Source organism: Physella acuta, unplaced genomic scaffold (assembly GCF_028476545.2).
Source record: "Physella acuta isolate Inbredline_101_S28 unplaced genomic scaffold, ASM2847654v3 ptg000280l, whole genome shotgun sequence".
Taxonomy (NCBI): domain Eukaryota; kingdom Metazoa; phylum Mollusca; class Gastropoda; family Physidae; genus Physella; species Physella acuta.
The window spans coordinates 203,611-218,612 of NW_026731799.1; positions in this window are offsets into that span (position 1 = coordinate 203,611).

Below are 15,002 nucleotides of genomic sequence, written 5' to 3' on the forward strand. Positions count from 1 at the left end.
ATGTTATCGACAAAAAGGTTTGTTTCACTATCGTTTAAAATAAATAAAAATTAGCAAGAACCAATATCTGGTTATTTTGTAAAATATTTTTGTACGTGTGGAAGAAGAGTGTCGTGGATTTGCATGAAAGTGTGGAGTGGAAGTGTGGAGTGGAGGGATCTTGTGGAGTGACTTTGAGGTGTGGGGTGGAGTGATCTTGTGGAGTGACTTGGAGGTGTGGGGTGGAGTGATCTTGTGGAGTGACTTGGAGGTGTGGGGTGGAAGTGTGGAGTGTCGTGAAAGATGTGGAAGTCAATGCCGATATCATAACACCTACAGTCATTACGCCTGGTTCCTTCCGCAGCCTGAGCACACTGGCGAGTGTTTAAACACAACGCATGAAATAGCCAAGTTTGTGAAACACTGGTAGGAGTGGGCTGGCCCGCCGGTCTACCAAGGAAAATCCCGGTGGGCCCCCTAGGAAAATATCTCGGTGGCCCCCAGGACCGGTGCTGTAGTTGGTTTATTAGTGTTTACCATTTGATCACTCCTTCATACCGAGGCGTAAAATTCAGGCTATGATGGAGAAAAACGCCCAACGGAAATTTCAATCTGGGTTTGGAGCCCCTTTTTTTTTAAATCTCCGGGCCTCAAGAACACAACCAGTCCACCCCAGAACACTGACGAGTGTTTAAACACAACGCATGATATTGCCAAGTTTGTGAAACAGGATCAAGTTGTTTATCCGAGTGTAATTCTAACCGGAAGTCAAGATTGCAGAAGTTCCATCAGTTACTGCCCTTTTGTGGGTTTATTTGAACATTAATAATGGGATGGAGTGGTGGGGGTTGGGGGGGGGGGGGGGGTGACGCCCACATAACATTTTATTTTGAGATGTAAATCAATTCTATTTTATTTTTACATGATTTTTTTTAAACAAACACAATTATTTGTTTATCCTCTTTCCAATGATGTTTGGTGATTTACTATTTCATGTTAAAATTTTTACCTTGGATTTTTATGTTGGGACATTTTCCTGAACACCGAGAATTTATTAAGGTCTGACGTAAAGTTGTGCGTTGATATATTTCTTGGGTCGGGATCCCTATATATAGTCAAATCATATACACATACATATATTTGTATATGTATGTGTGTGTCATAATTTGGTGGAAATAAATTTATTATCTGTCAACACTACCCTGACACTGAAACATTTTATACAAGATATTGCAAGGGGATAGCGTGGTTCAGAGGTAGAGCGCTAGACAAATGATCAGAAAGTCTTGTGTTCGAAACCGTTTTCAAGTCAGTAGAACGTCCCTGAGTTCACCCAACTCTGATTGGCACTTAACTCACGTCGATGTCACAGAAACAGGTGAACACTACTTCACTTGCTCCATGAACTGTTAGGTACGAAAGGGAAAAGTTTTTTTTTACTTTATATCAAACAAAGAATCTTAATTTAAAACACACAAAACAAAACATTCTGACGTTTGTAAACTTGTCATTGTTCTGATTCTTTTCTTACGTTCGGGACTGCTGGTATTGTGACGTCATAGGCTGTCCCTGGTCCGACTTCCTGTTGATAGAATGACGTCACGGAAAAGACAGTGAAAGATGCGCGGATTGTTGACTGCGCACACTCGGGGCCGATCTGGTGGATGTTGACTCTGGGAAAGCAGACGTCAGCCAACAGATAGCAGACGTGATGACGTAGTTGGGAGAGTCGTAGGAGAAAATAGGGGGGGGGGGGGACACAGCTTGAAGGAGGGGGGGGCAAAATGAGTGGAGAAGGGGTTGGCTTTTTTAGAGGTCTGGAAGGCGTACAGTTGAGGGTAGGGGAAGGTAGAAACCATAGGGGTGGGGTTGAATAAGGGAAACACGGCGGGGCGGGAAGAGAGGGGTGGAAAGATAGTGGCCAATCAGATAGCTAAATTTAGGAAACATTGTCGCTCTGACGTCATAGTTACAAAGAAAGTGACGTCACTGTAGAAAAAATAATACAAGCTAAAAACATAACATCAGGATTGTAAAATTAACTAAAAAAACATAAACAAGGATTGGACTTAGGAAATAAAACTAGAATTGAAGTCGCATCTCGCTACTATACATCGTTTCAATATATTTCACTATTTTATTTCCGCATTCGGTTACACCAATATTAGAGTCAATACCACCGTTTATTTTAGAATACGGTTAAGCATGCATTAATTATTTGGTTAAATCCCCATCTTGAAATACTTGCGTATTTTCACAAACATTTGTTTACTTATTGTTACGGATTATTTGTAGCTACCCTTGTACAGTAGCTAAATTACACAAAGGTTAGACTCAATATTGTGGTAAAGAAAGTTTGAGAGACTCGGTATAAATCACTCGTAACACTTATTGTTAAAACGTTTTTCATTTAAAACACACACACACACACACACTCATAAATACCGTTTGTTTGATTTTGTTTGCTTGTTTGTTGTTTGAATGTACAAGTAGTCTTTGAATTATACATATTGTGAGTTAGAGTTCGCGCAAATCTAGTTGGGTTACCAACACGGCACCTTGAAAACAACATAGACGTCCCTACACTAGGATTTAAAGATTCCTCTTGGCCTCCTAAGGTAAGAAACTAACTATTCACTATGCAGTAGCCAGTGAAGCCGTTGAGTGACCTCAACCTTTGAGCTCTACTCGTGGTCACAGTACGTACATCAAGCGAGACTTTGAATTTCACACTTCATGTCTTAGTGCGGACTTCCACGAAAACGTGTGATGGTTAGTTATTGAAGTTGCGGGGTAAAATCTCTTGGACATAAATGTGAGTGCCATTATATATCTACTAGTTTGTACCCGTGCTTCGCTACGGTCATAGAAATGGCGGAACGCTCTGACGCATGCGCACCGACTGCGCGCTGGTGTCGGTCCCTCCCCGCCATTTTTTTTACAGTAGCTTAATTTTCGTCAATATCCATATCCACATCAAAGTGCTACCAGTGAAGGAATATCCACAACAACGCGGAGACCGCAACTCGGTAATATCCATATACGACGGGGTGGTGTTTGTGCATGACGAGGGCACTGACTTTGGGCGCGGACGCCCGGGAAAACGTGTTGACCAATTCTTGTAAGGGTTGCGGGAAAGGGAAATCTGGGCGGACGTTCGTGAGAGCTTTGCGCCATTTTTTTAACAACTTAATATTTGTGAATATCCATATCAGAGGCGTAGCGACCCTTCCCGGCGCCCGGGGACAAACTTTTCGATTTGCACCCCCCCCTCGAGATTTCGATTTGCACCCCCCCCCCTCAAACTTTCGATTTGCACCCCTCTCAACCTTTCAATTTATTTTTCCAACCCATTTTGGCGCCCCCTAAGGTCGGCGCCCGGGGACATATGTACCCCCCCCCGCCCCCCGCCCCCCCCCTCGCTAAGCTACTGATCCATATCCGCACCAATACGACGCATACACAAGGGACAGTGAGAATTCAGATTGTTTATATTTTTAAAAATATTTGTATAGGCCATATAGACTACTTCATTTCCGCCATTTTTAAGTCTTCATAATTTAAAACATTTTCAGCTGCGTTCATCGCATGTGCCGTTTTGTTCCTTTTGTATTTATCTATTGAGCGTTTATTTCACTTTCTTAAATAGAAACGGTGAAGAGGACATGAAATTATTTTCATAATTTTAAATGCTGCGATTATTATTAATCATGTTTTACTTTTTATTTAAAAACCCAAAAAAAGCTGTATTGTTTATTAATTATAATTTATTTTATCACAACTTATGACTCCGTTTCCGCCATTATAGTTCTTTTGAATATAAATGTGAGGCGAAGCGATCAGTAGCAGTGCGGCGAGGTGCAAATGTAATTTGTTACATATAGACTGTATACACCTATGGAGTATATATTTGTCTGTTTGGAATGAAAACTGGGCTGAAGATATTAATAAATGAAATAATTTTATATTTAAAATGGTGCTATAATAATAAATCGCGTTTTATTTTTTATTTTTTTTTATTTTTAGCAGCATTGGTTTTAAAAGTATATTTTATTCCTACTTTTTTGTCATCGTGAATACAATTTTCGAAAGATTTCATAAAACAAATCAGGTTGGGTTAGTGTTACAAAACGTCACAGTTTGATTATTTTTATTGTTTTAAGTAGAGTTAAGGTCAGATGAAATGGGTATTGTACTAAGTTTAGAATGAGACTGGCAAGTGTAATTAAACTTGTGAGTTAATTACAAAATGTACTTGGTTAATCAAACTGCTCGGTCTAAAGTTTGTTGAGGGATAATCATTATTTGTGTTGTGCTGGATTGGTGAACGGAAAAAAATTCACAGGAAAAAAAAAACACAGAAAAAAAGTCAGTTTTTGCTAGGAAAAAAAGTCACAGAAAAAAAAGTCACAGTGGAAAAATTTTATCAGAAAAAAAGTAACAGAAATAAAGTCACAGAAAAAAAGTCACAAAAATCTTTTTAGAAATATTTTTATTAATTTGGTAAGAATTGTAAAATTTTGTATGTTTATTGTTGTGGGTTGTATTTTTTATAGCATAAATTATTTATAGACGTTAAAAGCATTATGATTTATAACAATTGTAAGTAAAAATACTCTAAGATAATTAACACAACAATCTCAACTTTTTTTGCGTATTTAGTTAAATACGCGGTAGAAAAGTTAATTATAAAAGAAATGTAGGCACATTTTGCCGTAGGCTATTCTCTGGTTGGCCTCTCCTCAGTAGGCATTGTCCGAACATATTTTGTGTTGTTGACGTTAATGACAGCCTTTGAACCTTGTCGGCTTTCTGTTTTGATCCTAAGTTTTGTTATGTAATGAGCGTGAGAAATGTGGACAGTAAAGGTGGTTGAACTAAACATAACTATTGTTGCCATGAGTTGAGGGCAGCAAGTCAGATGAACTTACCATTTCACGGTAATTTAATATTTGCATTTAAAAAAAAAAACACGATGAAAAACGTGGACTTTGGAGCATTCTAATAAATGCTACTAATCTTAAGTTTAAAATAATTACAAACGACATACTTCATAATAAATATTTTTAGATGAATTATAAAAATTCCTATGCGTATACAGCCTACACACATTATATTGCATTTAATTAATCCTAAGTTAATTTGCACTCTCTAAATATTTAATACATAAAAGTATTAACAAATATCATGCAAATATATATTTGTGACTTTTTTCCTGTGACTTTTTTTCCTGTGACTTTTTTTCTGTGTTTGTTTTCCTGTGTTTTTTTTTTCCTGTGACTTTTTTTCCTACAATCGCTGGATTATGTGTTAAACAATCAATCACCCAACGCACACTTAGATAGCGAAGTAAAGTAATAATTCAAATTCAAATTTATTCAATTCAAATTTATTCAAACAACGGTTACAATTGTAGGCACAAAGGCCTTTTTTCACCTTGGCCGTTTAAACAAATAAAACAATTCAATAACACATAGCAGTAACACATAGCACTAAAAATGTGGAATAAAGAAACAATGGTACATAGCTATCATACATAATGAGATAAAAAAGAGAATATAATAGATGAATGAGAAATGTTACAATGAGTCAATTAGGTCATTAAATAATTTTAGTTTTAGTTTAGATTTGAATATATTTTCAGATCTAGATAGCTTTATTTTATTAGGAAGATTGTTCCACAAATTAGAACCAGAGTAGGCGAAGCTATGTTTTTGGAAAAAGGTTGAATAAGGGAATGGTAAATTAAGACGACGATTTAATTTTATGTTAAAAGAAAATAGATCTGATAAGTAAGAGGGGGCTGTTTCGTGGAATATTTTATATAAGAAAATTGATTTAGTATATATTATCTTTTTATTTAATGGAAGTATTTTAGTTGTAAGAAAAGAATCCAGACTACTAGACAAGCCAGTAACCAGTTTTATAGCCCTTTTTTGTAAAGAAAGAAGAGGACGCTGCTTAGAAATAAAGCTGCCGCTCCACACTACAGAAGCATAATCCAACCTGGATTGAATAAAAGCCTCATAAAAAACCAGCCTGCTCCTATAGTTGAGAAAGTTCTTTGTCCTTGCTAATTGAAAGGTTGTCTTCAATAAGGACATTCTTATAAAATGAATATGGTCAGACCAAGTGAGGTTGTGATCTATAAACAATCCTAGGCATTTGTAACTGTCTACCTGTTCAATGTTTGAATTGTCTATAGTAATGTTTAATGCGGTGGATGGAAGACGAAGGCGTTTCTGATGAGTTGTAATAAACATTGACTTGGTTTTATCGGGGTGAAGTTTCATTTTGTTAAATTTTGTCCAAGTAGCAAGCTGATTGGCACATGTTTGAAGTTTGTAACTGAGTGACTCAGCACTGTCTGCAAAGACATGCAAAGAAGTATCATCAGCGAACATCTCGCACTGACCAGCGTCAATATGTAATGGAAGATCATTAATGTATAAAGAAAAAAGTAAAGGACCTAAGATTGAGCCCTGTGGAACCCCTATATTAACATATTTCTGTGAAGAGATGGTATTAAGGTGAAACACGCGTTGAGATCGGTTAGATAAAAAGGAGTGAAGTAACCTAACTGTAAAGTCGTGGAATTTGTATGGAATTAGTTTTTTAAGAAGTATGGTGTGATCAATAGAATCAAAGGCTTTTCTGAAATCGACGAACAGCGAGCCACAGAGTAGGTTTTTGTTAATATTTTTAAGCCAGTTTTCATTCATCTTAATCAGAGCAGTGTGACAAGAATGAAACTTTCTAAACCCAGACTGATTACTATGGAAAAGCTTGAGCTTTTCTAGGTAATTTGAAATGCATTTGTTTATATGTATTTCTAGTGGCTTGGAGAGGGAAGAAAGTATAGAAATTGGCCTGTAGTTATTAGCATCTTGGATGTTACCTTTTTTGTGTAGTGGTATAACCTTAGCATGCTTAAAATGTGTCGGGTAATAATGCTTGGCAATACAGAGGTTATAGACATAGGTTAAAACTTCGGAAATTATTGGAGCTGAAATCTTCAATACATTATTAGAAATATCATCAAACGAAGTTGTTGAAGACGGTTTAAGAGATCTTAGGCTAACATATACTTCATGAACAGTGAGAAGCGGAATGATCAGCTCTGTCCTACCACGGTGAGCAGAATTACAAAAAATTTTAAGCTCCTCACTGATTGTGTAATCAGTATCTGTGTTGAGCGCTACAGATGATATAAAATGATTGTTAAAGTCATCAGCAGATATCTGGCAATTTCCAGCTGTAATACATGTGCGTTTTTTTCTAATTATTTGATTTATAGCAGTCCAGATAGATTTGGAATTAGGTTTGCCTGACAGCAGCTTATTAAAATACTCCTTCTTCGACCTACGCACGAGCAGTTTGACATAATTTCGCTGCCTACAAAAGTCCTCAGAAGTTCCATAACGTTTAAGCCAGTCTCTTTTATTAATTGCAGATTCGATATTGTTGTTAAACCAAGAAGGTTTGTATGTAGTCTTAATCCTTTTAGAGATTTTAGGAATATGTTTGTCATATATAGTATAGAAAATACGCAGCCATTCAGAAATGGCAAGATCGGGACAATTATAATTGTATACATTGCAGAAGGGGGCAGCCAATAAATCCGAAAGAAAAAGATTTTCATTAAATTTTCTAAAAGAGCGATAACTTATAGTTATGTGTTGCCGCGAAAGTACACATAATCTTTTTGTCGAAAAAGTACAACAAACAGGGAAGTGGTCACTAACACCACAAGAGGGGACACAGACCTCTATTAGGTTGCAGTCAGGTGATGCGTATATGTGGTCAATTATTGTACTTGATTTATCATTTACCCTGGTAGCCGTGTGCACAAATTGTTTTAGATTCAGAGAATCAATAATATCTTGCCAATATCCTTGAGGTTTTAATAAATTTATATTAAAATCTCCCAATATGATATATTCATTGTTAGTAGATAAAACGGTATCCATCATGGAGCAAAAACGATCATACCAATCCATGTTTTCACAGGGATTTCTATAAAGGAAGCAAATTAAAATTGCCGGATGGTGTTTGCTTTTTTCGAGTTCAATCCAAATACATTCTATATTGTCCGTTGACAGATCCTTCCTGTACTTGAAACGAATTGAGGAGTGGACATAGACACAAAGGCCAGTTTCTTTGTGTAAGGATGGGTCTCGGCGTATTAGGTTATAATCAGAGACGGATATCTCAACATCATTTATAAAAGATTGTAATCGAGTTTCAGAGAAACCAAAGATATGGAAAGGATTGTTGGAATTGTTTAAAATTTTTAGAACTTCATGGTGTTTATTAAATATGTGGAAAATATTTAAATGGCCCAATTTTAGCCCACTTTGTGAGGGCCAGGATAATGAAAATAGACAATGCATAAAGATAATAAAATATCAATGAATAAGAGATGTTATAAACAAAAATCAATATAATGAACTAATTAAACAGAATCAATATAATTGTCTTACAATTACACGCTTTGTCATCAATTAAAAACAAACACTCGCTGCTCTTCACACTGCCTTATTATCTATCTCTCTTTCTCTCTCTTTCTCTCTCTCTCTCTCACTCTCTCTCTCTCTCTCTCAAAATAAATACCTATATATAAATATATATATAAATATGTACATATATATATATAAATATTGCTATATAAATGTACAATAGTATCAGTATGTATTATAATTAAAATAGTACCGTGAGCTCAACTAGTAAATAGTAAGTGAAAAAAGTTAGGTTCCAGGAAGGCGCTTAAGCGACAACATTAGAGCTTGATGAAGCAACAAAGGGCTAAAGCCCATTAAGTGATGTCAGCCTGGGCTAGAGTTCAATTGATCTGAAGATATTGTTGGAAGCAAATCAACGGTCGAAACCAAATCAGACCTTGTACCTTTTACGTTAGAAAGTTGCACATGGTCTTTATCTGTTAAGCTGACGGCTCTTTGGGGATACTTTATATTTTTAGCGAGAATGCTGCTTCCAATTTTTGTCAAATGAATACTGTCACTGTACAAGCGTTGTCTCGGGGCACCTGACTTCGCAGTGAAAAAAGGTGTATTGTTTATAAAACAGTATTTATAACCAATGCAGAAAGACTGTAAAAATCTATTATTTATATCTATCAAGTGCCTACCCTTGCCCCGACATGGGGGTACGATGGATGAAAAACGGATTGTTGCGTTGGGAAATTTGTGAGTGATACTTCTCACAATTTCTAGCATATTAGGCCTACACGTTACTTTACAGGTAAAGTAACGTGTAGGCCTACAGCTACAGGTGTAGGTACAGGTATAATTACAGGAATTGGTAAGGGAAATGAATAGCGATAGGGAAAAGGAAATTGGATAGGGAATTATATTTGGGAATCGATAGGGATAATGTTACAGAAAATTAAATGGGTTATGGAAATAAATAAAAAAAACAACGGATGGGTTAAAATAGAAATTCAGAAAGGGATAAGGAAAAGAATAGGGATAGCTACAAAAATAGGTAAGGGATAGAGAGAGATAGGAAAATGAAATGGGAAATGGAATATATCGGGAAACGGATATGTATAAAATAGGGATAGGGATAGCTATAAAAGATAGACATAAGGATAAGGATAGAGATAATGGAAGAGAGAAAGGTACATGCAAAGGGATAAGGGATAAGAAATTAGAAAAATTATAGTAATAGGGATAGGGATAATTATAGGAATAGTTATAATGATTTGGATCGAAATACGTTTCTGTTTTGTGGTTATGGTTACATGTAAATAACTCAGTTTTAGAAAACAAAGTTAAACGTCTAAGAGTATAGAATTGTTGACGCATTGATAAAACCTTCTTAAAATATTGCGTCAGACTTTCTTCTGAGACCGCGGCAACGCACGGTACGGGTACGCTAGTTATAAATAAATTTCAATGTGTGTGAATACGTAAGCCTATATATGTGTGTATATATGGTGGCATAACATATTTTGCCTTTAACTTGTTGGTGAATTTTTTTTATAGTAGCAAAGTATGCATCATGATTTAACGCCAACTTCATAACCGTAAACAAAACTACATACAGAACGGTAAACATAACCATACATTTACACCTTGAGCGCGTCATTAAAACCTTTTTTAAGACAAATCATCAGATTTTATAATTAAAGACAGCCTTTTAACAAAGACAAGATTCTCTTAAAGAATAAAAGAATTCTTTCGAGAATATCTATTAATGACGTTGACAATTCCAACTTTTGCGTGTGGCGAGCATTCAAAAGTCTTGATTCAACCGGCGTTTAGTTTGAGAAAGTTCTAGAAAAAATCTTTCCAGCCGCCCCACGCCGCACGCCCAGTGGCCGGCCACCCTGGCTTCGTGTCAACAAGACCAGCGGTTAATCTATTTAACGGAACAAAACCACCTCCGTCTTCCCACACCGCTGGCCCGTCTCGCACGTCCGTCTGTTGGCTCATGACGTCACTTCCGTCTCCCGGCTCGCAGACGTCAAACGTCTGAAAAAATCAACAGACGGTTATAATTATCTAATTCGTCTCACCAAGTGTTCAGTATTTTAAGAATTGATACAAAAAATATTTCAACCAGTTTTAAACTAGATTTGTCTTGGAAACATGGAATTATTGGCTGAATAAAATATCCTAATGACGTCATGTAGGTGTGACACCGCACACCTCGAGTTCTAGAAGCTCACTTTTTTTCAACGCCACAGGTGTTCCTAAGTTATGTATTTCTAGCTGATTGGGTTTTTTTTTGTGAATTATTTTAGGCTTTATGTATAACATAGTTGTTTTTAAGTAGTCTACATGGATTTAGGCTTTAAAAAGAAAAGGACATGGTTTTAGGCTATATTTACAGCATAGATTTTTTTAAAAATTGTTTTGTTAAACGTCGACATACTTCAAGAATCCCTAAAATATAACTTACTGGAATTCAACCGAAATATTACTAAAGAATATAACTCGACTAAAACTAATCTAACCGGTACTGGACTTCTATCTCTTAAAGTCCAGGCAAACCTAGATAAAACAATTGGCTTCCTTTTCTCGGTGCCATCTCATCAAAACTGTCCTAGGGCTAGGTGGTCAGTACCACAGCAACAACAGAACAATTTGGTGGAGGGCTGGGCATTACACAGGTGGGGTGGAGGTGTGGTGGAGGTGTGGTGGAGGTGTGGTGGAGGTGTGGTGGAGGTGTGGTGGAGGTGTGGTGGAGGTGTGGTGGAGGTGTGGTGGAGGTGTGGTGGAGGTGTGGTGGAGGTGTGGTGGAGGTGTGGTGGAGGTGCGGTGGAGGTGTGGTGGAGGTGAGCGTTATCCAGGTGTGGTGGAGGTATGGTGGAGGTGTGGTGGAGGTGTGGTGGAGGTGTGGTGGAGGTGAGCGTTACCCAGGTGTAGTGGAGGGCTGGGCATTACATAGGTGTGGTGGAGGTGTGGTGGAGGTGTGGTGGAGGTATGGTGGAGGTGTGGTGGGGGTGTGGTGGAGGTGTAGTGGAGGTGAGCGTTATCCAGGTGTGGTGGAGGTATGGTGGAGGTGTGGTGGAGGTGTGGTGGAGGTGTGGTGGAGGTGTGGTGGAGGTGTAGTGGAGGTGTGGTGGAGGTGTGGTGAATGTGTATTGGAGGTGAGCGTTACCCAGGTGTGGTGGAGGTGTGGTGGAGGTGTTGTGGAGGTGAGCGTTATCCAGGTGTGGTGGAGGTATGGTGGAGGTGTGGTGGAGGTGTGGTGGAGGTGTGGTGGAGGTGTGGTGGAGGTGAGCGTTACCCAGGTGTAGTGGAGGGCTGGGCATTACATAGGTGTGGTGGAGGTGTGGTGGGGGTGTGGTGGAGGTGTGGTGGAGGTGAGCGTTACCCAGGTGTGGTGGAGGTGTGGTGGAGGTGTGGTGGAGGTGTGGTGGAGGTGTGGTGGAGGTGTGGTGGAGGTGTGGTGGAGGTGTGGTGGAGGTGTGGTGGAGGTGTGGTGGAGGTGAGCGTTACCCATGTGTGGTGGCGGTGTGGTGGAGGTGTGGTGGAGGTGTGGTGGAGGTGTGGTGGAGGTGTGGTGGAGGTGTAGTGAAGGTGTGGTGGAGGTGTGGTGGAGGTGTGGTGGAGGTTTGGTGGAGGTGTGGTGGAGGTGTGGTGGAGGTGTGGTGGAGGTGTGGTGGAGGTGTGGTGGAGGTGAGCGTTACCCAGGTGTGGTTGAAATGTGGTGGAGGTGTGGTGGAGGTGTAGTGGAGGTGAGCATTACCCAGGTGTATTGGAGGTGTGGTGGAGGTGTGGTGGAGGTGTGGAGGTGTGGTGGAGGTGTACTGGAGGTGAGCATTACCCAGGTGTGGTGGAGGTGTGGTGGAGGTGTAGTGAAGGTGTGGTGGAGGTGTGGTGGAGGTGTGGTGGAGGTGTGGTGTAGGTATGGTGGAGGTGTGGTGGGGGTGTGGTGGGGGTGTGGTGGAGGTGTGGTGGAGGTGTTGTGGATGTGTAGTGGAGGTGAGCGTTACCCAGGTGTGGTGGAGGTGTGGTGGAGGTGTGGTTGAGGTGTGGTTGAGGTGTGGTGGAGGTGAGCGTTACCCAGGTGTGGTGGCGGTGTGGTGGAGGTGTGGTGGAGATGTGGTGGAGGTGTGGTGGAGGTGTGGTGGAGGTGAGTGTTACCCAGGTGTGGTGGGGGTGTGGTGGAGGTGTGGTGGAGATGTGGTGGAGGTGTGGTGGAGGTGTGGTGGAGGTGAGTGTTACCCAGGTGTGGTGGAGATGTGGTGGAGGTGTGGTGGAGGTGTAGTGGAGGTGAGCATTACCCAGGTGTGGTGGAGGTGTGGTGGATGTGAGTTTTCACCCAGGTGTGGTGGAGATGTGGTGGAGGTGTGGTGGAGGTGTGGTGGAGGTGTCGTGGAGGTGTGGTGGAAGTGTGGTGGAGGTGAGTGTTACCCAGGTGTAGTGGAGGTGGGGTGAAGGTGTAGTGGAGGTGTAGCGGAGGTGTAGTGGAGGTGAGCTTGGTGGTTTATATCTCAGACTGTATTAGTACATGACAGGCTGACAAACCTGTCCCAATTCTGTGGTGTGTAGACCAACTGACCCACTCTCCCATTTACACACTACCCGCGGGCTTCAGTTTGTATCCCTGGCCTCCCTCGCCTATTAAACAAATGTCCCAGAAAAATAAATCACAGAATAAGTCATCAAAATATCAATGGAATAAAGCTTTATTTTATAATTTTCAATGCATTTTTAAACGTATTACTATAAACTTTTTAGCGCAATTTCCATTCTGGAGAATTGCGTTTATTAACTCGTCATTTCTGGGAATGGATTGATGAATGAATGTATGAATGTATGGATGTATGGATGAATGTGTGTCCGGGCTTTAAGTCGTATCTCCTCTTCAACGAAGCAATATCGATGACTAGTTCCAAAAGCAATTATGTTAAGCAAGTTACGAGGATGAACATAGGCCATAAAAATTACGGGTTTCTTTCATGTATTTCCCGGAAAAGCCAAAAAACCTAAAAAAAATTCAGTTTTTGGCCCATATCTCAGCAACCAGACCACTTAGCGACGTGAAACATGTATCAATCGATTCCTGCCATAATTTAGAACAATATTGCCGAAGAAAGTTTTCAAAAATATCCTTTCGTTCGGTCACAAATAAATTTTGAATTAATTAAAATTTGGACCGAATTAGTAGGCATTTTTATCCAACCACACCACACGCGTCATCACGTTCAATAGCTGCGCCATCACGTTCAATGGCTGCGCCATCACGTTCAGTAGGCGCGCAATGGTTTTTAGTCATGTAACTCTATTGTAAATAAAACATGTAAAATACTGAAAAAAATTAATAAAAAACGTTTTAATAACTAACCAATGGTTTTACTAACCCTGCTCTTGATTTACGCTACGACAGAGCTATTTTTAGATAACATAAGGAAATTGCGCTAAAATTGTCACTAGGCTTTTTAATTACCTTGTTTTTTAATAAATGTTTAATTTTCTAGAAAAAACATCTTTGTTTTGTTATGACTTCGTTTTCTTGTGGCTTTTTTTTTGTTGGTCTCTAAAGTGGCGTATTTCACGACCCCCCCCCCCACTGACACCCAACAACCGCACGTCTATCACGTGCAATCACGTGGCTGCCCCCAGCCCCATGCGAACAAATCACCACACACCTCAGCACCCTCCCCCATCCGCCCCACCCCGCCCACACCTCACCACCCTAACCCATCCACCCCACCCCCGCACACGTATCAGCACCCTCCCCCACCCACCCCACCCCCGCACACACCTCAGCACACTCCCCCATCCACCCCACCCCCGCACACACCTCAGCACCCCACAAACAGACCTGATCTGGTCTAGTTGAGCGATGGAACAAATTTGACATCATTTGTCTCCCCCATTTCCTCACAGGCCGCTCCCAATTCTGGGAAACCCTGATCCCCCTCAAGGGCGCCATTTTGCTACAAGCGCCCTCTGCGCCTGGGGTAGTTCCTGTATCCAAGCTCGACCAGCCAATTGTCAGTAATTGCACCCACAATAAACTTGTTTGTCCCCGTGTGACGCGTCACAAAAAATGGCGTCCATAGGTACTTACGTGAAGGTAGAGCATCAAAACAAAGTGACGTTTTAGTTTGTTTCAGGAGGTCACCAACACTTTTGGCTATTTAGTAAAATATTAATTATTCTATTTTCTTATGTGACGTCAGAAAATTATAATATCATAACTTACGTGACGTCGTACCTATATGTGACGTCAGAAAATAATCACATCATAAGTTAAGTGACGTCGTACATATATGTGACGTCAGAAAATTATGACATCTCAACTTACGTGACGTCGTACCTATATGTGACGTCAGAAAATTATGACATCATAACTTACGTGACGTCGTACCTATATGTGGCGTCACAAAATTATGACATCATAACTTACTTGACGTCGTACCTATATGTGACGTCAGAAAATTATGACATCATAACTTACGTGACGTCGCACCTATATGTGGCGTCACAAAATTATGACATCATAACTTACTTGACGTCGTACCTATATGTGACGTCAGAAAA